We start from the raw sequence: 22,403 nt of genomic DNA on the forward strand, positions 1-22,403 counted from the left end.
CCTCTGCTTTGCTGCTGCTTCGGCTGCCATTGAAACGGGGAGGGGGGCATGGTATTTGGGAGGGGAATACCAATTGTGCTGGAGGAAGATTCTGGAGTTCTGCTGCCTGTCTTACTGCACATGCGGAGGAGGTTTCCTGCCAAGGCCAATGGCACCAACATTCCATCTTGGTGATGTCTTTCGCAGTTATCTCGCACCTGACACTTGGGAGAATTATGATTGGACTGTAACTGGGATGCCAAGGGGTGGGGAATGGGTTATTCTATATATCATTTGCTTTCGCGCCTAAATAATCAGTCTTCGCTTTGCTACGCTTCTGATCATTTATAATTAGTAAAAGTACACTTGATTTCTATCAATGGAGTCTCGTGGTTTTCTTTCCTAATTATTCAATGGAGGAGTGCTGACAGTAAGCAAAGACTCACTCACACCCCACCAGGAGTTTTCAACCTACCGTGGGGGGTGTACTCACAAGAAGGAATGGAGAAAATGTCATTGCAAGCGAGCGATGATGAGGAGACTGGAAGAGAAACTGCAGAACCATCTTTACCTGAAAGGCTAGCTGGCCTAAGGGTAGAAGAGCCTGCGGTTTGGCCCCGATGGACTTTGGGAGTGGGGCAAAAAGAGGATTCTGAGAATTTGGATGCAGGAGTTACCAGAAGGAGACAAAAGAAAAACCAGCGGACTGGGAAGAAAGTATGACCGAGCGGAAGTCCCGAGAGAGAGCGATGGAAAGGGAGCAAACGGAAGAATTTGAACAAAGGTACTCCATGCATAAATTTAGGGAGGGTGAAGAGGCCGAGGGGGGATGGGAGAAAACAAACCCAGAAACTGCCTCTCCCCCCAGCCAGGGCTGCTGCCAGAGTAGGGGGGCCCCAGAAGACGCAGAATGGCAAAAGTCCCTCCCTTACCAGTAAAATATAACGGTGATGCCAGGGGCCTGGGTCTTTTTGTTATTCAGATTTGGAACTACATGGAAATTTATGGGCCCGATTTAGAATCAGATGAGATGAAGGTGCAAATGGTTTTACTTTGTTTGGAAGAAAAAGCGGCCGATTGGATGGTCAGCTTACACCAATGTAACTCCCCTCTCCTGAGGAATTTTGATGACTTTATGACTGCACTAAAGAGGAGATTTGATGATCTGCTGATTGAGAAACGAGGGAAGGTGAAATTTATGGCCCTAAAGCAGGGAAATAGACCAGTGGCTGAATATGTTCAGGAGTTTCAACAGCTTTCATCATATATGAGGGGTTGGTCTGAAGAGGCACTCCTGGATCAGTTTGCATTGGGATTAAATGATGACATTTACCAACAATGCGTTAACAGACACCTTCCCAAGCCAGTTGTTGCCTGGTATGAAAATGCAGCAGACGTTGAGCTAGACTTGATTAGACTTCAACATGCGAAAGAGGAAAAAGCAGAGAGATCGCCCCCCCCAGCTCAAAGGGCCCCATTCCGCATCAGGGGTGAAGGGAAGGGAAGCTTCGCCGGCAAGGCCAAGCCTTTCACTTGCTTCCGTTGTGGGAAAGGAGGCCATTGAGCCATGGATTGCCACGTTAAACTTCCTCCAACCACCCCACCCCCTGCCAAGAGGAAAGGGAAGGCAAACAAGGCCCTGGGGAAGAAGAAGGAGGCTGCGTTCGCTGCTGAAAATTCCCCCCAGCGTTTCCGGCAGGAGGCGGAGGAGGAAGCGGACTTGACCACCAGCTCCTCTGATGACTCCGATGATGACGCCTTGCCACGTTGGGTGAGTTCAAATAAAGGCCCCATGTTGATCCCAATTGAGTTAAGGGTGCCACCTGCTGGGGAGACAGAGCAGCTTTCCGCTCTCCTCGATTCCGGTTGTTCTAGATGTATGATTAATCCAGCAATGGTTGAGAAACTGGGCTTGAAATTGAGGACTTTGAAAACCCCTATTGTTTTTTGCCAAATCAATGGATCCATTGCAGGGGGGGGCAGCCCATTTCTACACTGAACCTCTAGAGATGAAAATGGGCACCCATTTAGAATTGCTCTCTTTTATTGTGGCGCCTGGGATGGACAGACCCCTTATTTTGGGACTCCCCTGGCTTCGTAAATGGAACCCTTGCGTTAACTGGAGGGAGGGGTGGCTGCCTATTCAGACCAGCACAGCCCCAGACGGGGAGGCTGATGCCCCTGAGCCTGCTGGCTCCAACCCCGCTTTGGCCGCCAGGGACCATTAGAGAATTGAGGGGGAAGAAAAGATTCCGAAAGAGTATTGGGACCTAAAGGGTTTTTTTAGTGAAAAATCTTCAGATAAACTTCCGCCCCACAGACCCACTGATTGCTCCATTGAAATTTTGCCTGGAGTGCCGCTTCCAAAACCCTAAATATATTCTATGTCGCCCATGGAGATGGAGGAAATGAGGAAGTTTATTGACAAGAACTTGCAAAGGGGTTTCATTGAACCAGCCAGACCCAAGGTAGCAGCCCCTGTACTATTCAGAGAAAAGAAAGATGGCTCTCTTCGTTTGTGCGTGAACTTTAAGAACCTTAATTCAATCTCTTCTCACAATCTCTACCCTTTGCCTCTGATGAAGGACATGCTGGCTCAACTGGGAAAGGGCCACATTTTTACTAAACTGGACTTACGGGAGGCATACTATAGGGTCCGAATAAAGGAGGGGGATGAGTGGAAGACTACTTTCAACTGCCCCCTGGGTTGCTTCCAGTTCCGTGTAATGCCCTTTGGCCTGCAGGGGGCGCCTGCAGTTTTCATGCAATTAATTAATGAAGTTTTGCATGACCACCTCTACAAAGGCGTTATCGTATATTTGGATGATATCCTTATTTACACACAAACATATGAAGAACACGTCAAGTTGGTCCGCACTGTCCTAAAGAAACTCCAAGCCGCGGAACTGTATGCCAAGTTATCCAAATGTGAATTTCATCAGGAGAAAATAGACTACCTTGGGTATCGTATCTCCCATGCAGGTGTGGAGATGGACCCCGCTAAGGTCAAGGCGGTCACTGAGTGGGAGGCACCCCGTACACGTAGACAATTACATAAATTTTTCGGTTTTGCCAATTTCTATCGTCATTTCATCCCTTCTTTTGCCAAAATTGCACTTCCCATCACTAATTAGTTGAAGTCCAAAGGTGGGCCAAAACCCAAGCCTAGCAAGCCATTGAATTGGACCATGGAGTGTCAAGCTGCTTTTGAAAAGTTGAAACGACTTTTTGCTTCAGACTAATAACCAAGGTAATTTACAACCTTGTGCCTACACCTCTCGTAAACTCACAGAGACAGAGAGACTTTGGGCGATTTGGGAGAAAGAGGCATTTGCTGTACGTTGGGCTTTGACCACATGGCGCCATTTCCTGGAGGGCGCTAAGCACCCGTTTGAGGTGTGGACTGACCATAAGAACTTGGAGGCTTTGAGGACTCCCAGGCAGCTCTCCCCTAAGCAGATGCGCTGGGCTCAGCATTTCAATTGTTTTAATTTCACACTTAAGTACATCCCAGGGGGGAAGAATTTCATGGCTGATGCTTTGTCCAGACTCCCTCAATACAACTGCTCTAAGCTCAGTGTTATCCAGCCTGTGGTTCCCGCATCCAGCCTCGCTGCTCCTGTTGTCACTAGGCAGCAGACACACGCTAAGGTGGATGTGTCTCAAGATTTTCTTTCCGACCTCAAAAAGGCCCTTCCTCAGGATGATTGGTTCCAGCAGCATCAAGGTGAATGCACAATGAGAGATGATTTGCCATGGATTGAAGTGAAACTTTACATCCCTGCCTCTCTTTGTCTCGTTGTTCTCCAAGGGGCTCATGATTCCAAGTTGGCAGGGCACTTTGGATTTGTGAAGATGCTGCATCTTGTGAAACGACAGTTTTGGTGGCCATCTTTGAAGAAGGACATTGAACTTTATGTCACCAGCTGTCTTGTTTGTGCGGCTGCTAAATGCCCGCCGGGGAAAGCGCCGGGTTTACTCCAGACTGTAGCTCGCGCTGTCGCCCCCTGGAAGGAGATTTCTATGGATTTCATTGTCGAACTTCCTGAAAACCAGGGGCACACTGTCATGTGGGTGGTTACTGACTTGTTTTCCAAGCAAGTTCATTTTATACCTTGCCCTAAGATTCCTTCTGCGAAGGCACTCGCTAAACTTTTCATTTCTCATGTTTACCGTTTGCATGGTGTGCCTGATTGCATTATTTCTGTTAGGGGCGTGCAATTCACTTCCGTCTTCTGGAAAGAGTTTCTTAAGTGCATTGGCTCCGCCCAGGGTCTAAGCTCTGCCCACCACCCTCAGACTAATGGGGCTTGCGAGAGGACTAATTCTGTTCTAGAACAATATTTACGTTGTTTCATTAATTACCAGCAAGATGATTGGGTGGACTTGTTGCCGCACGTGGAAGTGGCTTATAATAATTCTGTACATAGCAGCACTGGATTCACCCCTTTTCATTTAGTTCATTTTTAGTTCATTTATTAAGACTTATAGGCCGCCCTTCTCCCTGAGGGGACTCAGGGTGGCTTACAATCATAAGGGAAGGGTGTGCAGCAACAAGGGACAAACAATAAGTGAATAAAAATAAAATAGTAAAACCACAACATGCATTCAACAGTCAGCACTTGGGCGGGTAAATTGGAACCTATCCCCAGGCCTGCTGGGAGAGCCAGGTCTTGAGGGCTGTGCGGAAGGTCTGGATGGTGGTGAGGGTACAAATCTCTATGGGGAGGTCGTTCCACAGGGTCGGAGCTGCAACAGAAAGTTGTGTTTGGCCAGGACTTTGTTCCTATTCCCGAAGTTCCTCTTGATCAGCCACAGGTTTCATCCATCTCTGACTGGAGTGAGCGGTTGCGGCATATTTGGCCTTTGGCACTTCGTACTTTGGATGCTGCGCATTGTACATATAAAAAACAGGCTGATAAGAAACGTGCTCAACCTTATCAGTACAAGGTGGGTGACCAAGTTTATCTATCCACAAAGTTCCTTTAAACTACACAGCAGTCAAAAATGTTGGGGCCTAAGTATGTGGGCCTGTTTCCCATTATCAAGGTCATCAATCCTGTTTCAGTTCGCTTACAGCTACCCAAGCACCTCAACCGTGTCTATCCTGTTTTCCACATTAATCTCATTAAACCTGTTCGTTTTTCATCTTTACGTCTGCCAGTGGATCGGCCACCTGCCCCCCTATTGATTGATGGTGAACAGCATTTTGAGGTTCGGGAAATATTGGACTCTCGACGACGGCGGAATCGACTTCAGTACCTAGTGGCTTGGAAGCATTTTCCTCTGTCTCATCCGAGTGTATGGACAAGTCCCATCTCCGGGCCCCCCAACTGCTTCGCCAGTTCTATTCTGCTTATCCTGACAAGCCCTAGTTGACTCTCCTTCCTGACTTTCTCTCCCCCCCTATTTTTCTTTTTCTGTTTTTTGTTGTTCATCTGTTTGTTTGTGTTTTGTCGTTTTCAAGGCCTGACCGCCTTTTTCCGGAGGATGGCCGGATGTCAGCCTCTGCTTTGCTGCTGCTTCGGCTGCCATTGAAACGGGGAGGGGGGCATGGTATTTGGGAGGGGATTACTAATTGTGCTGGAGGAAGATTCTGGAGTTCTGCTGCCTGTCTTACTGCACATGCGGAGGAGGTTTCCCGCCAAGGCCAACGGCACCGACATTCCATCTTGGTGATGCCTTTCGAAGTTATCTCACACCTGACACTTGGGAGAATTATGATTGGACTGTAACTGGGATGCCAAGGGGTGGGGAATGGGTTATTCTATATATCATTTGCTTTCACGCCTAAATAATCAGTCTTCGCTTTGCTACGCTTCTGATCATTTATAATTAGTAAAAGTACACTTGATTTCTATCAATGGAGTCTCGTGGTTTTCTTTCCTAATTATTCAATGGAGGAGTGCTGACAAGTTGGTTCAATTTTTGCCTGTGCTCTTCTCTAACTGAAGGTATTTTCTCTTTATCTAAATATTTATCTATATCTAAACCATTAATTTTATCCCCTTTATACAATTCTGTAAAAAATTCCCGAAATGCCTTTTGAATCTCCTCCTGTTGAAACACCTCCTTCCCTCTGTAAGTCAGTTTAGATATATTTCGAGTTTTCCTTTTTTTCCTAATCTGATAAGCTAACTGTCTGCCAGGTTTGTTTGCGTTACAAAAAGTATTGTGTTTTGCATATAATAAACTAGTGGCTACCTGGTCAGAGATCAACATGTCAAATTGAGATTCTAATATGGTGATTGCTTCCTTAACCTTTGTATCGCCTGGATTCATTGTTAACTCCAACTCTTTCCTCTTAATTTCCTCTTCCAATTCTGTTTGTTTTAGCCTTGTTTATATCTATGGGTTTTATTTATATTCATCAGCACTCCTCTCATATACGCTTTGCTTGCATCCCATACGAATTCCATAGGTGTACCCTTATTCATATTCAAAACAAAGTATTCAGATAACAATTTTTTACAATCATTAATATACTTTTCATATCTAAATAAGTTTTCATTCAATCTCCAAGACCTTCTTGCCTGCACTGCCCTTCCCAATTCCATCCAAACTGGGTTATGATCCGAGAGGACCCTAGCCGCAATCTTTGTCTTCTTCACCCTAGAAAACAAATCTTTAGCGATTAGTATAAAATCAATCCTTGAAAGGGATTGATGTCTATCAGAAAAGAAAGTGAAATCATATTCCTCTGCGTTTCTTTCTCACCAAATATCTCTCGATTCAAAGTCGTCCATCATGTCAAAAAAAGGTTTGGGTAGCTTTGCTCGCATCTTAGTATTTGGGTGAGAAGTCTTCTTATCTCTTTTAGTGTCTATCACACCATTCCAATCACCCAATAGTATACAAGACCTATAGTCCCACTGTACTAATTTAGCATGAAGATTTCTATAGAATCCGTCTTGCTGTTGATTAGGAGCATAAATTCCCCTTCTAAGATTAGATCTAACGCAATATATCTTCCAAAGGGATCTGCTTCAATTAATTCAGCTTTCATGTCTTTTCCTCCTGCATGGCCTGTTTAACCTTTGGCCTAGCTCCTCCCATGGCTTCTGAGCTTGTTGCTGTGACTCCTTGATCAATGGCCGGTGATTGTTGAGGTTGTTGCATTGTGGCTTGTTTTTCCATTCGTCTGGTAGTCATACGGCTAGGTCTTTGTTCCATAACACCTTGCCCTTCTAGGGAGGGGAGATGGTACAGCTTGTCTGGTAGTTGTGTGGTTTGCTGTCTGTCTTGTCCTTCTTTCTCGGATCCAGATGGTGCAGGGTGTCCCGCCTTCAAAATATTGTGATAAAAATCTCGAGCTTTCCATACGGAGTTGAGACGATATCTTTGCCTGTCAAATGTAAATATAATACCAAATGGTGCGTCCTATCTGTACTGTATCTGACAGTTTCTGAGTTCTTCCACTAAAAAAGCATAGTCTCTCCTGGCTCTTAGCATTTGAGGTGGTATTTCTTTCAAAACAGTCAAATCCTGGCTCCCAATTTGGAGCCTAGTGTTATAAGACTCTTGTAATATCATGTTTCTGAACTCTCTTGTAGTGAAATATATAACTATGTCTCGGGGGAGTTGCTTCTGCTTTGCCACCCAAGAATTAACGCGATAAGCTTTAGCAATCTGCCCGTCAAAGTTAGACCCCGGTCTTCCCACCAGACAATCAAAAGCTTCTGAAAGAATCTGTTTCAAGTTCTCCTGTTTATCCTCATGCAACCCCCTTACTCTTAATGCCATCTGCCTTTACTGTATCATAATAATTTCTTTTTCAGCGTTTTCAACTTTTTGTTGCACCACCTCAGTTTTGGATGTCAAATTGGTATTAGCTTCGTTAAGTTCCTCTAGACTATCTTCAATTCCAGAAACATGTTCTGTCAGTACAGTTACAAGTCCCAGCATATCATCTTTCACTTTAGCAACCCTAGTATCAATTTTATCATACAAGTCCGCCTTAAGTTCTTTTATCTTCTCTTTTATCTCCTCTTTAAAATCTCTAAAAGTTTCCAAAAAAAGTTCTTTCGTTAGCAAATCTCCAGTAGGGGGCATAGAGGGTGGAGGCTGCGACTTTGTGCCAGGTATTGGGGATGTACTTCTAGGAGGGGGTTTCAGACCAGGATTTAGTTTTGAGGCCATTCCAAGTTTTATCTTCAAGCAATTAATCAAACTCTTCTGGCCCGCTATGTAGCTACGAAAAGAGGTATTAAATCACCCCTTTATTAGCTCCGTAGGACTTTTCAGAAGGTTTCAGAAAAAAAGCATTGTAACGAAACAGCTCAGCATATTCAACGCCATTTAGACTTCTCTATATTAGAAATATATATTAGCAAAGTTGATTAAAAAATGTCTTGTGGAATCTTGTAGAAGTGAAACTAATTAATAAAAATCTGCTGGCCGGCTATAAGGCAGTGTAATGAATCACTCCCTTCCTTCGAAGTTTTATAGCTGTTCTTTGCAAGAAGATTAAGAAGGTGAGCGTTGTTACGGAGAATCCACCGTCGCCATTTTGAAAGCTTTTTTTTTTTAAAAAAAAATGTCAAGTTAACGAAGGAAGATCTTGTAAAAATGAAGCTAGGATTTAGATAAACAAATGAAGTTCTCAGATACGGGCTCTGCTTGTATTAAAATCAAATAGTTCAAATGTTGTTCTAAGTGGGAGGATCTTACTTTGTGCTGGAGATTCCGGCATGGAGATGATTCTGCCTTGGCTAGCCCCCCTCTCTTTGCAGACATAAAAGCTGCAAAGATCAAATGCCAGCTGGATCTCTCTCCTTCCCTTCTTGCCTGAAGGATAAGGTACCTGTCAGATGTCTAAACAGATAACGCGACCAGGAACTCGGGAGCAGCTCTGTTAAGCTGCTACCATCAGCAAGGTCCCGCCCAGGAAGTCGATTATCTTTGACTTTTGTTGCAAGTCTTCGTTCATGCCGAGCCTTTGCTTTCTTGACTTCATCTTTACATGTTCTGTCTATCTGCTGATAAACAGCCTTAGTCAAGTGTCCTTCTTTCCAATTTTCGTACTTGTCCTTTTTGTCTTTCAATTTGTCAAAGAGATCCTTGTGTAGCCATGCTGGTTTCTTCTTGGATGTCTTGTTTTTCTTTCTCATTGGTATTGCACTAGTCTGGGCTTTTATTATCACATCTTTCAGAGTTTCACAAGCTTCTTGAGTTGTTTTCTCCTTTAGGATTTTCATCCATGGAGTTTGTTAAAATAAGCTTAATTCTTGGTTTTTTCCCTTATCATATATATTTCCAATTTATTTTGTTCAAACTGTCAAAATAATTTTTCTCAATTTTATCAGTATGGTTTGAAATAGAAACCAAATTCTTGGTAATATCTTCATTTTAATTATGCTATTCTTCCCATGAAAGATAAATTCCTCCATTTCTGCATGTCTATTTCAAGTTACTTCCTCAATTTATAATCATTATCTTCCTTATTCATTACACATCTTGACGTCAAATGTATCCCCAAATATTTCACTTTTTTCACTATCTGTATCTCTAATTTCCCCATTATTTCCCTTTTCTGATATTCTGTCATATTTTTCACTAAAAAATTTTTTTTATCTTTATTATTTTTAAATCCTGCTACTTCTTCATATTCTACTTAGTGATCCACAAAGGCTTGTAATTTATATTCTTCCTTTTTAATTCCCATTCCTTTGATTTCTTTATTCTGTCTTATCTTTCTGTTCAAAATCTCTAATGTCAATATAAATAATCATGGGGATAATCCTTATCTAGTTCCCTTATCTAGTTCCCTTCTCGAATGTTTTAGTGAGACTCTCTGAAACCTCTTTAATCTTTGAAGCTGGGAGACAACACCCTTTCCTCAGAAATATTGTGGTCTACAAATGGTTGACTCTGTTTCTCTAAACAGTGAGTCATTGATCACCAAGATATGCCTTTATTTGGGGGAATCTGAGTTACTTTACTTCTTATCCTTGGAACATCAGGCATGTGTTTCCTTCCTGGGGCTGGTGATGAAATCCATGGCTGAGTTCCAGAGAAGATGCCTTCTTGTTGCCATCTCCCTTGTCCTTCTTCATCTTCCTTAACATGCTCTTCATGACAAACAAGCAACTAACGATTTACAATTGTGGAACTTAAAATTGTAAATTTTAAAACTTACTATCGTGAATTGCAATGGCTAAACTTACAACTACAAGCAACACAAACATTTAAATCTCTTTCTATTTCTTTAAACAATTTGTACGGCTGCCCATTTCCTACCAATAGTGACAAATAAAACCTCCATGAAAGGAGAACTTGTGTGCCTGGTGCGTAAAATCTCTAATACCATAAACAAAAAGACCACAAACGCCAATTAAACAGGGTGTCCTAAGAGATCCTCTGGGTGGAATAACTCCGTGTTCCAGAGTTCCCGAAGGCCAGGTCAAAGGGGGTCAAGCTCCCTCCTAGGGGGAGGGATTGCCCCATCCAAGGAAAGAAGCAGCACCTACAATCCTCCATTGGCACTTGGACCTCAGGGAAATGGAGCCCAGGACACACTTTGGGGCAGGTCTGTTCCGACTGGAGGAGATAGTTCTTTACCAATTTTGCAGCCCAATGTCATGGATGACTGTACAGGTGATAAAACATTTTGGAATTGCACAGGATTCCTCTTCATTGCGTAGTCCTTGGGATGACCAGCCTGGGCCAAGAGTTGGGCTGCTGCATCCTGGACATATTAAAGCTTCCTGAAGTCTTCAAGGGTGGCCCAAAGGAGGGCATGGAGGAGGGCATGAGGTCTTAAGGTTCAGCCAAACCTCCAGGGGTTCGGGCTCTCCATTGAGAGCAACGCTGAAGTAGACAGAGATCCTTTGAAAGAACAACTCCATCTTTCTGAGACAGAACCTCAGCCTTTTTTGTCCTATCCAGACACTTAACAGTCTCCAGATCAGTGTTTCTCCACCTCCATCCTTTTGCAATGTATGGACTTCAACTCCCAGAATCCTCCAGCCATCTGGGGACAACAAGAAGTGATCTTTAAACCACACTGGTGAAACCACACTTGAAATACTGCGTCCAGTTCTGGTCATTTGAAAAAAAATGCTGTGTGTGTGTGTGTATCTGTGTGTGTGTTTGAGATTTTGGTTTGCAGAAAAGAAGCAGTATTTTTAAAAGGAAAATGAATGTCTCTTTATTGAAAAAATACTGCAGGAGAAAATTGTGAAATGTTAGTTGACTATGAAGTTCTCAAATAGCTGCAAAATTTATAAATGTTAAAATGTCAAAGGATTAAAGCATTAAATCCATGTGTTGTCAGCCCTGGAGGCCCTCTTTCCCTCTCGATCTTAAGGGCTGCCACATTTAGTGCATAGGCCTCCTGGGGGAAATTGGGAGGGGGGTTGCATGGAGTGGGTAGAGGTAGATAGCCATAACAATGTTCTTTTCTCTGGGAGTCAGGGACATTCAGCCTGCACCAGGGGAGGCGAAAGGGCTCCACCACAAATGCGCGCACAACAAAAGCGTGCCTGACTAAACCGCGGTGACTAAAGCGCGGTGACAAAACCGCATGACGAATGAGCGACTAATTAGCCCTAAAGCGCGCTGACAAAAGCGCGCTGACAGAAGCGCGCTGTAACGGGACTTCCTGGGAGGAGCCTACTGGTGGTGGCAGCAAAAAATCAGCTGCCTCCGAATTCCTGGCTACGTACCTGTTTAGAGGATCTTCCATCTGACGTCTTATCAGGTTTTCTTATCCTTCAGGCAAGAAGGAAAGAAGAAACTGTTTTGCTGGCAAATGCTCTTCGATTTTTGCAGCTTTTGTACTTGCAAGGAAAGGGGGGCTAGCCCAAGGCAGAACGGCTGTCCATGCTGGGAACTTCAAACTGCCTTGTGCAGGACAAAGTAGGTCTCTCCCACTCTGCTCAAAGTTTTGTTTGATTTAATCTTATCACGAGCTGAATCCGTTTACTGCATGGACAATAATTGCTTATCAATATTTTAGCTTCTTTTCTTTTTCTCCTCCGAAAAATTATTTACTCAGAGGCTTTTAAAATGGCGCCGAGCAGGCTGGTTTCTCCGGTAATAACGAACACTTTTTGCTAATCCTCAAAAGAATTCAAAACAAAAGAGATTGCTTATCATATGTTTTGGCTTCACAATAGAAGAATTTTACTCCTTCATTAACCTTGCTTATCTGGAAGTTAAATGGTGATGAATCTGCTGAACGGTCTTGTTACAATGTTTACTCACTGAAAGTTTTGCCAAGCCTTAAACTTCAAAATAAAAGCCTCTTTACTTAAAGCTGCATATTCAGGCAATAGAGTTTTATTAACTGCAGGCAGACAAATTTTGAAATGGCCTCAAAACCAAATATTAACTTGAAGTCGTCACCCTCTACTTCCAGGGGCACATCCTCAGTGCCTGGCACAAAGCTGCAGCCTCCGCTTCCTACGCCCCCTGCTGGGGATGTGTTAACGAAAGAATTTTTTCTGAGTAATCTAAGCGAGGCTCTTAATGCACAGACAATTAAAATGGAAGATAAATTTAGAGATAATAGAGAGGAGAGAAAAGAGGAAATAAAAGAAATGAAAGAAGAAATTAAAAGTGAAATAAAAGGACTTAAACAGGAGCTGTATGAGAAATTTGAGGCTAAGGTTGATAAAATTAGAGACGACGTGCTGAGTCTTGTAACTGTATTAACAGAACATATTTCTGGAGTGGAAGATACTCTAGAGGTTCTTAATGATGCCAATGCTAACTTGACATTGAAAACAGAGGTGGTGGAACAAAAAGTGGAAAATGCTGAAAAAGAAATTATTATGATACAGTACCGACAAATGGAGTTCGCATTAAGAGTAAAGGGGCTGCGTGAGGAGAAACAGGAGAACCTGAAACAGATCCTATCGGAAGCTTTTGACCGCCTGATGGGAAGACCAGGGACCAACCAAGGCTGGCAAATTGACAAAGCTTACCGCGTTAACTCCTGGCTGGCAAAGCAGAAGCAGCTTCCTCGAGACATCGTTATATATTTTACTACAAGAGAGTTTAGAAATATGGTACTGCAAGCGTCTTATAACACTAAGCTTCAAATTGGCGGTCAAGACCTGGCTGTTTTGAAAGAGATACCACCTCAAATGTTAAGAGCCAGGAGAGACTACGCTTTTTTGGTCGAAGAACTCAGAAATCGTCAGATACAGTATAGATGGGATGCACCATTCGGCATCATATTTACATTTGATAAGCAAAGGTACCGCCTCAACTCTATGGAAAGCCCAAGATTTTTATTATAATATATTGAAGGCCGGACACCCTGCACCATCTGGACCTAGAGAAAGACCACAAGAAGGACAGGATAGACAGCAAACTACACAACCACCAGACAAGATGGAGCATCTCTCTTCTCTAGAAGTGCAAGGTGCTATGGAACCAAGACCTAGCCGCATGACTACTAGACGTATGGAGAAACAAGCTAAAAAGCAACAGCATCAACAATCATCGGCCATCGATCAAGGAACTACAACAACAAATCTGGAAGCAGTGGGAGGAGCTAGACCTAAGGTTAAACAGGCCGTGCAGGAAGCTCTAAAAATGCTTCAACCAACCAAAGATGACAACTAAGATTTTAACATGGAATGTCAATGGACTGAACTCTCCACAGAAGAGGAAGAAAATATTTCATTATCTCAAACAGTTTAAGAACGATGTAATTTGTTTGCAAGAAACTCATATCAAATCAACTGATCAAAAATATTTGATCAACTCAAAACTTGGTCAACATTTTGCAGCTTCTGCTATGGAAAAGAAGAATGGTATAGTTGTATACTTAAGAAAAGATATGAAAGCTGAATTAAAAGAAGCAGATTCCTTCGGAAGATATATTGCATTAGACTTAATCTTAGAAGGGAAAAAGACATTACTTTTGGGAATTTATGCTCCCAATCAACAGCAAGATAGATTCTATAGAAATCTTCATGCTAAATTAGTACAGTGGGACTATAGTTCCTGTATACTATTGGGTGACTGGAATGGAGTGATAGACACTAAGAGAGATAAGAAGATTTCCCGCCTAAATACCAAGATGCGAGCAAAGTTACCCAAATCTTTCTTTGACATTATGGATGATTTTGAATTGAGAGATATTTGGCGAGAAAGAAATGCAGAGGAATATGACTTCACTTTCTTCTCGGACAGGCATCAATCCCTTTCAAGGATTGATTTTATTCTAACCACTAATGATTTGCTTTCTAGGGTCAAGAAAACAAAGATTGCAGCTAGGGTCCTTTCGGACCATAACCCAGTTTGGATGGAGTTGGGAAGGGTAGTGCAGGCAAGAAGGTCTTGGAGATTGAATGAAAATTTATTTAGATATGAAAAGTATATTAATGATTGTAAAAAATTACTATCTGAATATTTTGTTTTGAATATGAATAAGGGTACATCTATGGAATTTGTATGGGATGCAAGCAAAGCGTATATGAGAGGAGTTTTGATGAATATAAATAAAACACATAGAAATAAGCAAGGGTCAAAACGAACAGAACTGGAAGAGGAAATTAAGAGAAAAGAGCTGGAGTTAACAAGGAACCCAGACGATACAAAGGTTAAGGAAGCTATTAACATATTAAAATCTCAATTTGACATGTTGATCTCTGACCAGGTAGCTACTAATTTATTATATGCAAAACACAATACTTTTTGTAATGCAAACAAACCTGGCAGATGGTTAGCTTATCAGATTAGGAAAAAAAAGGAAAATTCGAAATATATCTAAACTGATTTACAGAGGGAAGGAGGTGTTCCAACAGGAAGAGATTCAAAAGGCTTTCTGGGAATTTTTTACAGAACTGTATAAAGGGGATAAAATTAATGGTTTAGACATAGACAAATATTTAGACAAAGAGAAAATACCTTCAGTTAGAGAAGAACACAGGCAAAAATTGAATCAACCAATAACCTTGGGGAAAATCCTGCAGGTAATTAAGCAATTAAAGTCAGGGAAAGCACCAGGTACAGATGGCTTGACAGCAGTTTACTATAAAAACTTACAGTTAGAAATGGTAGAACCTCTTAGAGAATTATTTAATATGATTCAAACGGAAGGTAAAGTCCCTCCATCTTGGAAGACAGCGTTTATATCTTTGATACCCAAAGAAGATCAAGATACTACTCAACCCAAAAATTATAGACCTATTTCATTACTGAATGTAGATTATAAAATTTTTACTAAAATATTAGCAAATAGGTTAATGTTGGTCATTCAACAATTGATACATACGGACCAAACAGGTTTTATACAAGGGAGACAGATGAAAAGTAATGTCAGATTAATTATTAATGCATTAGAATATTTGGGAAAGAACAACCAGATCCCTGCTGCGTTTATATTTTTGGATGCTGAGAAGGCCTTTGATCGAGTTAACTGGCAATTTCTACTGAAGATACTGCAAAAAATGCAGATAGGAGATAATTTTTTACAGTCAATTAAAGCAATATACCAACAGCAAACAGCACAAATCATAGTCAATGGAAGTCTAACAGACTCTTTTCAAATTGGAAAAGGTACAAGACAGGGCTGTCCTTTGTCCCCATTATTGTTTATTATAACTTTGGAAGTATTGTTGAATAAAATACGGGGCTTGGATGGTTTAAAAGGGATCAAGATTAGGCAGCAAGAATATAGAGTCCGCGCTTTTGCGGATGATTTGGTCATAATATTGGAACAACCGCAGGAATCCAGTATGGTTTTAATGAATACGATTAATCAATATGGTCAAGTGTCTGGCTTTAAAATAAACTTAGGAAAAACCAAAATATTAGCTATAAATATGAATATTAAACAAAAGGAAGAATTAGGAGTGATGCTAGGATGTGAGGTAGTTAAAAAAGTCAAATATCTTGGAGTTAACATTTTAACTTCAAATGGGAAATTATATAAGCATAATTATGAACCACTTTGGCATAGCATACAGACGGAGATGAAAAAATGGGAGAAATTGCACTTATCTTTGCTGGGTAGGATAGCGGCAGTGAAAATGAACATTTTACCAAAAATTTTATTTCTTTTCCAAATGTTACCTATACTTAAAAAAGATGCGAACCTTTTAGAATTGCAGAAGGGTATCAACAAATTTGTGTGGGCAGGAAAGAAGCCGAGGGTAAAGATGAAAATAATGCAAGATGTACGTAAGAGAGGAGGATTGAAACTACCTAATTTAAAACTATATTATGATGCAGTGGCATTATCTGTAATTAGTGATTGGATTCATTTAACCAATGATAGAATATTGAACATTGAGGGACACGATCTGGTATTTGGTTGGCATGCTTACCTGTTATTCAACAAAAAATTGGATAAGAACTTTAAAAGTCATATTTTAAGAAATGCTTTATTGCGGGTTTGGAAGAAATACCAATATAAATTAAATGACAAGATACCCATGTGGGCAATTCCTAGACACGCAATTGAAAATATGAATATAGCACAAAAACAGGACAGAATTACTTACAGACAGCTTCTTACCTCGGAAAGGGGGGTATTACAATTAAAATCTTTAGAGGTATTAAAAGAGGAGAAGGTAGTTCAAACATGGTTCCAGTATGGGCAATTACAGGCTAGGTGGAAAATAGATCAAAAAATTGGTTTTATTCAAGTTGAGGATAATCTGTTTAAACAAATAAGAGATCAAAGCTTAATGCATATAAAGAGGATATATAATGTATTAATACAGATGGATTCGGAAACAGAATTAGTTAAAGATTGTATGATAAAATGGGCTCAAAATATAGAGGAACCAATAATGTTGGATACATGGGAAAGAATCTGGGTAAGAAATGTGAAATTTACACAAGCTCAAAATCTGAGAGAAAATTTTTACAAGATGTTCTATAGATGGCATTTAGATCCTAAAAAGTTGGCTTCTATGTATCCGAATGTACAGCCTAAATGTTGGAGGTGTGGTTCTCTCGATGCTACATATTATCATATATGGTGGACCTGCCAAAAGGTTAAGGCATTTTGGATAAAAATATGGTGGGTCATGCAAAATGTTTTTAAAAGAAGGATAAAGTTTATTCCTCAGTTATTTTTACTAGGTATATGTACTGACTTTACAGTGGTAGAGACCAATTTGATTCTGCACCTGATAACTGCAGCAAGACTGTTGGTGGCGCAATATTGGAAGAAGGAAGACTTGCCTACAATCCAAGAATGGACATTGAAAGTAACAAACTTAGCTGAAATGGCTAAAATATCGGCATATCTCAAAGATCATTCAAATGAGATATATAAACGAGACTGGAAAAAATGGATTGACTATATACAAAATAAATACGGGACTAAGAAATTCCAGTTAGCCTATGCTTAAGATCAGAAATGATTTAAACTGTTAAAAGTCAGTTCAGTAAGAAGAAGCTAAGGTCAATCTAGAATGTCATTAATTTCTTTATTTCTTTTTTCTCAATAGATTTTAGACTTTGCTAGTTAAAAATCCATACCATGTACGGGTTCTGGGAAGACGGGGGGGGAAGGAGGAGGGGGGGTGGGGGTGGAGGGAGGGAGGGGTACACACAACAAAAAAAATTGTACTTCAATGTCTTAATGATTGACAAATGATGACATATTTGTGTTTTTTTTTAAAGAAAAATAAAAAAGTTCTGTTCAACAGCGCGCCGACAAAACCGCGCCGACCGAAGTGCGATTTAAGTTAAGGTAAGGGTTAGGGTTAGGGTTAGGGTTAGGGTTAGGGTTAGGGTTAGGGTTAGGGTTAGGGTTAGGGTTAGGGTTAGGGTTAGGGTTAGGGTTAGGGTTTAGTTTAGGGTTAGGGTTACAGCGCGCTTCTGTCGGCATGCTGTTGTCGGCGCGCTTCAGCACTCATTCGTCGCGCAGTTTTGTCGGCGCGGTTTTGTCACTGCGGTTTAGTCAGGCGCGCTTTTGTTGTTCGCGCATTTGTGGTGGAACCCCTTTTCCCTCAAAAAAGAGGCTGAAAGTATGGGTGTGCCTTAGACAATCAATACAGCATTTTTTTTGCCTCCCGAAACCCCATCCCCTTCACCAAAACAGTCGTGCATAGTCTTTAGGAGACTTTCAGAGTGCTCTTGGGGAATGGGGAGGGCAGAAAAGAGTGAAAATGGGCTGTTTTTTGCTCAATTTCCCCCCCCCCCCCGCAGCCCCCATGAGCACTCTATAAACCTCCTAAAGGCAATTCATGCCCTTTTTATTTTGAAAAAACAAACAAAAAAAAACGGCCTCTTTTTGCAAAAAAACGGGCTGTTTTTGGGAGGTCTGCAGAGTGGAAAAACTTTTTTTTATTTCTCTCTTCAAAATCTTGGTGTGTCTTATACTCTGGAAAATATGGTAAATTGTTCATGGGCGTTTTCTCAGTCTTGCCCTTCAATTCCTGAATATTAAGGAAGTCCTTGACTTACAACCACAAGGGAGCCCCAAATTTCTGTTGCTAAGCAAGACAGTGAGTGAGTTTGTTCCCATTTTATGACTTTTCTGGCCACAGTTGTTAAGTGAACCACTGGCTGTTAAGTGAATCTGGCTTCCAAGTTGAATTTGCTTTGTCAGAAGGTGCCAAAAAGGAGCACAGGATCCTGGGATACAGAGACTGTCATGAATACAGGCCAGTGGTCAAGCGGTTGAATTTGGGTCATGGGGTTGCTGTGACGGTCATAAGAGTGAAAAAAGAGCCCCTTTTTTCAGTGCTGCTGAAAAACGGCCACTAAATGAACTGTTTTAGTTGAGGACTATTTACAATGAAGCAAGCATGGGGCTGTTGGGGAGGGTCTTTGGGGGCCAGACAAGGCAGCAGTGAAAGCAGCCAGAGGGAAGCAACACAGACCACCCTCGGAGCACCTCCCTCTAGCCAAATGGTTGAAGGATCTCACTGGGCTGCCCCCTGGTGGAATGGAAGTGACCTTGTCCCGAAGAACCTTCTCAAATGCCGCTGCGGAAGATCAGGGTCCGAAATGGAGCTCAGAAGGTCACAAGCTTTGGCCCATGGAGATGGTGGTGGCTGGCTCCTCAGGAAGGCTGGCAGGCATTGGTCCAGCAGACTCCCTCCTCCATCTCCTGGGAATAAAAGCAAGGCCACGGTTGAGCTTTAGGAGACCGATGGTGCCAGAGGACAGAGGTCCAAGGGGCCAGCAGTGGAGTGGGTCAGAAGGGGCAAAGGGAGAAGGGGACCCATCCATCCATCCATCCATCCACCCATCCATTGTATTTCTGCTTCCATGAAAGAGGTAGGCTCAGACTGGAAACCCACATTAATCCTATAGTATCACTTTGTGTCAATCTCTCTATCTTAGCTCCCCTGGACATCTTAAGCTGGGCAAACCTCATGGAAAGGTTTTGTTTTTATGGCGGTACATGAGATCATTCTCAGCCTGTAAAGACCAGGAGGTCCTGTTCTCACTTGTGTCACCTGTGGATTAGATCTCTCCCCCACTAGCTGGCCAGAGTGACCAGGGAGGGGCTAGGGGGCTGGATGCAGGCAGTGGTAAATGCATTGTTCATTGAAGAGATGTTCCCTTTGGAGATGCAGAGATGGTGGTTGAAGACTATCAGACTCTCTGAGTCAAGACTCAGGTCTTGGTGTGAGACTGAAACTGCACCAGTCATACACCGGTGACCTTGGTGAGACCAAGATGGAGAGAGTGAGATTTTATTTGGATTTGGGAGTGTGATCTGGTGGACCAGTAAGTGAATTGTTTCTGTTTCTGTCTCCAAAGACCCTGAAGGTCCAGAGAAGGAACAAGGGGGAGGAACTTCACGTCGCAGTGAGAAGACGGACTTTCCAGCTTCTCCAGAATACCCGTTTAATTCGGATCATCTGGATGGACCTATCTGAATCTAAGCCATCCCGAAGAGACGGTGAAAGGTAGGGGGAGATGTAGTGGTCCCAGAGACACTCGCAAAGTCTCTGGTGACCCAGAAAAAGCCACCTTTGCCAGTGATCACGAGTCAGCCACCAGGCTGCTGAAGCTGCTGACAGCTCCTACAGGCAAGCGCAGGAGAGAAGCATGTCGTGTTGGTGAGAGTTTTTAAACCCTTTTTTCTATTGGAAAGAGAACACCCTAAATTTGGAAACTTAATTTAAAATGAGACTGATTAGAGAGAAAAGCAGCGGGTATAAGTTGGCCAATTGAAGTCTCCCACCTTCAAGCAATTCCCCTGAAGGCTATTTGGTTAAGGGCTGAAGGGGCAGGAATACAACTGTTTACACAGCTTTTTCCTGTGGAACTTTCAGTATCTGGAAACTTACTTAGACTAAGCAGAAGCGCTAAGGGAAAGCTCAGAGTGACCTTGGAAAGACTTTTATCTTTTTAAAAAAAGACACTGAATTTACTTTTTCTAGCTTTGTGGCAGTTCTTATACTATTATATTATCTTGCTGGGGAGGTGGTGATTTTTTTCCCTTGGCTCTTTGACTTCCCCTTTTTTTGAGGCTTTGAAATATTGATTCCTGATTTTTTTTTTGCTCTCTTTTTCTTTTGAAGATTTTGGACACAAATGGATGGCTTGCCTTAAAATTTGAGTAAATTGGATCGAAGACTTTTATATTCCTCCTCTCTGTTTCTTTTCTCTTTTTTATTCCTTTACTTTTCTTTTTAAGTGATTTTCACTTTTTCCTCTTTCCTCCTTCTTTTTTCTCTCCTCTCACTTTATTTATAATCTCTTATCTTCATAAGTTGATGTTTAAATTTTTGTGATATTAACTGGACTACAATATAAGAGAAAAAATTTAGAAGATGAGTAGAAAAACAACACCTGTTTGTTCTACAACAACAACCCCTGCCTCCTCACCTGCAGGAGGACAAAGATTAATACAGTCAATGCTTCAACAAGAAAAGGAGAAGGGAGTAACTTTAGAAGTAATCATGCAAGCGATACAGAAATTACAAGCAGGAGCTGATAGCAAGGATGAAAAGTTAGACACCATTGTAAAGAAGTCTGAGGGTATAGAAAAAAGAATTGAGACAATAGAGCAACAAAATCAAAGCAAGAACAAAAAGTTGCTAAAATGGAAGGAAAATGGAAGATATGCAAAACTGGATGATGAAATACGAAGACAGAGTCCAAAAAATTGAAGAAAAGGTTCAACAAGAAGAGAAGAAGGGTGAGGAGTTAGACAGCCAATTGAGCAACCTGGAAAAGGAGAGCAGTGGAATATTAGGATGGGAGATGGATAGGTCTGGATTTTTCCTAAGATTTAAAAACATAGAAGAAAGAGGAGAGATCCCTTGCAGGGTAGGGCTGAGGACTATGCTCAGTTCTTGGCGGACAAAATTGCTCGGTTTCGGTCGGACTTGGACTCCACCACAGTAGATCCAGCCGAGACACAGGGGGATTACTTGGCAAGCCATCTCTGGGTTGAGTTCCAGGATGTTGCCTCCGAGGATGTGGACAAGGCCATTCGAGCTGTAAGTGCCTCCACCTGCATTTTGGACCCGTGTTCCTCCTGGCTGGTTGCCAACAGCAGGGAGGTGACACATGGCTGGATCCAGGCGGTCGTGACCGCCTCCCTTCGGGAGGGGCACTTCCCCGCCGCACTTAAAGCGGCGGTGGTGAGACCCCTCCTGAAGAAACCATCCTTGGATCCAGCCATTTTAAACAACTATCGTCCTGTCTCCAACCTCCCCTTTATTGGGAAGGTTGTTGAGAAGGTGGTGGCCTTTCAGCTTCAACGGGCCTTGGAGGAAGCTAGTTATCTTGACCCCTTCCAGTCCAGCTTCAGACCTGGTTACAGCACAGAAACCGCTTTGGTCGCATTGACCGATGATCTCTGGAGGGCCAGAGATGGAGGCCATGCGTCCATCCTGGTTCTCCTTGACCTCTCAGCGGCTTTCAATACCATCGACCATGGTATCCTTCTGCGACGACTGCGGGAGGTGGGGGTGGGGGGCACTGTTTTGCAGTGGTTCTCCTCTTACCTCTCGGACAGGTCGCAGTCGATGTTGGTCGGGGGGCAGAGATCGTCCCTGAGGCCCCTAACATGTGGGGTGCTGCAGGGTTCGGTCTTATCCCCCCTACTTTTTAACATATACATGAAACCGCTGGGCGAGATCATTCGGAGGCACGGGATAAAATACCACCAATATGCGGACGATACACAATTGTATCTGTCCGCCCCGTGCCAACTCAATGAAGTGGTGGATGTGATGAGCCAGGGTCTTGAGGCCGTTAAGAACTGGATGAGCGCTAACAAACTGGTACTCAACCCGGACAAGACCGAGTGGCTGTTGTGCTTCCCTCCCAATAATTTGGCTGACATTCCAACACTCAGGCTGGGGGGTCAAATTTTATACCCCTCAGACAGGGTCCGTAACTTAGGAGTCCTCCTGGATTCACAGCTGACTTTCGACCATCAGCTGTCGGCTGTGACCAGGGGGGCATTTGCCCAGGTTCGCCTGGTCCACCAGTTACGGCCCTACCTGAACCGGGAGGCTCTCGCAGCAGTCACTCGA

At 42.5% G+C, this 22,403-nt stretch overlaps 1 protein-coding gene across 1 annotated transcript in view; it reads right to left on the reverse strand.

The window, feature by feature from the left end:
* LOC148042286 (SLAM family member 6-like) overlaps positions 1–22,403 on the reverse strand; it is a 979,974-nt gene that overhangs the window by 106,662 nt on the left and 850,909 nt on the right. The window lies entirely within an intron of this gene.

Source organism: Thamnophis sirtalis, unplaced genomic scaffold (assembly GCF_051295495.1).
Source record: "Thamnophis sirtalis isolate CommonGarterSnake01/CBP01778 unplaced genomic scaffold, rThaSir2_p1.2 scaffold_18, whole genome shotgun sequence".
Classification (NCBI taxonomy): domain Eukaryota; kingdom Metazoa; phylum Chordata; class Lepidosauria; order Squamata; family Natricidae; genus Thamnophis; species Thamnophis sirtalis.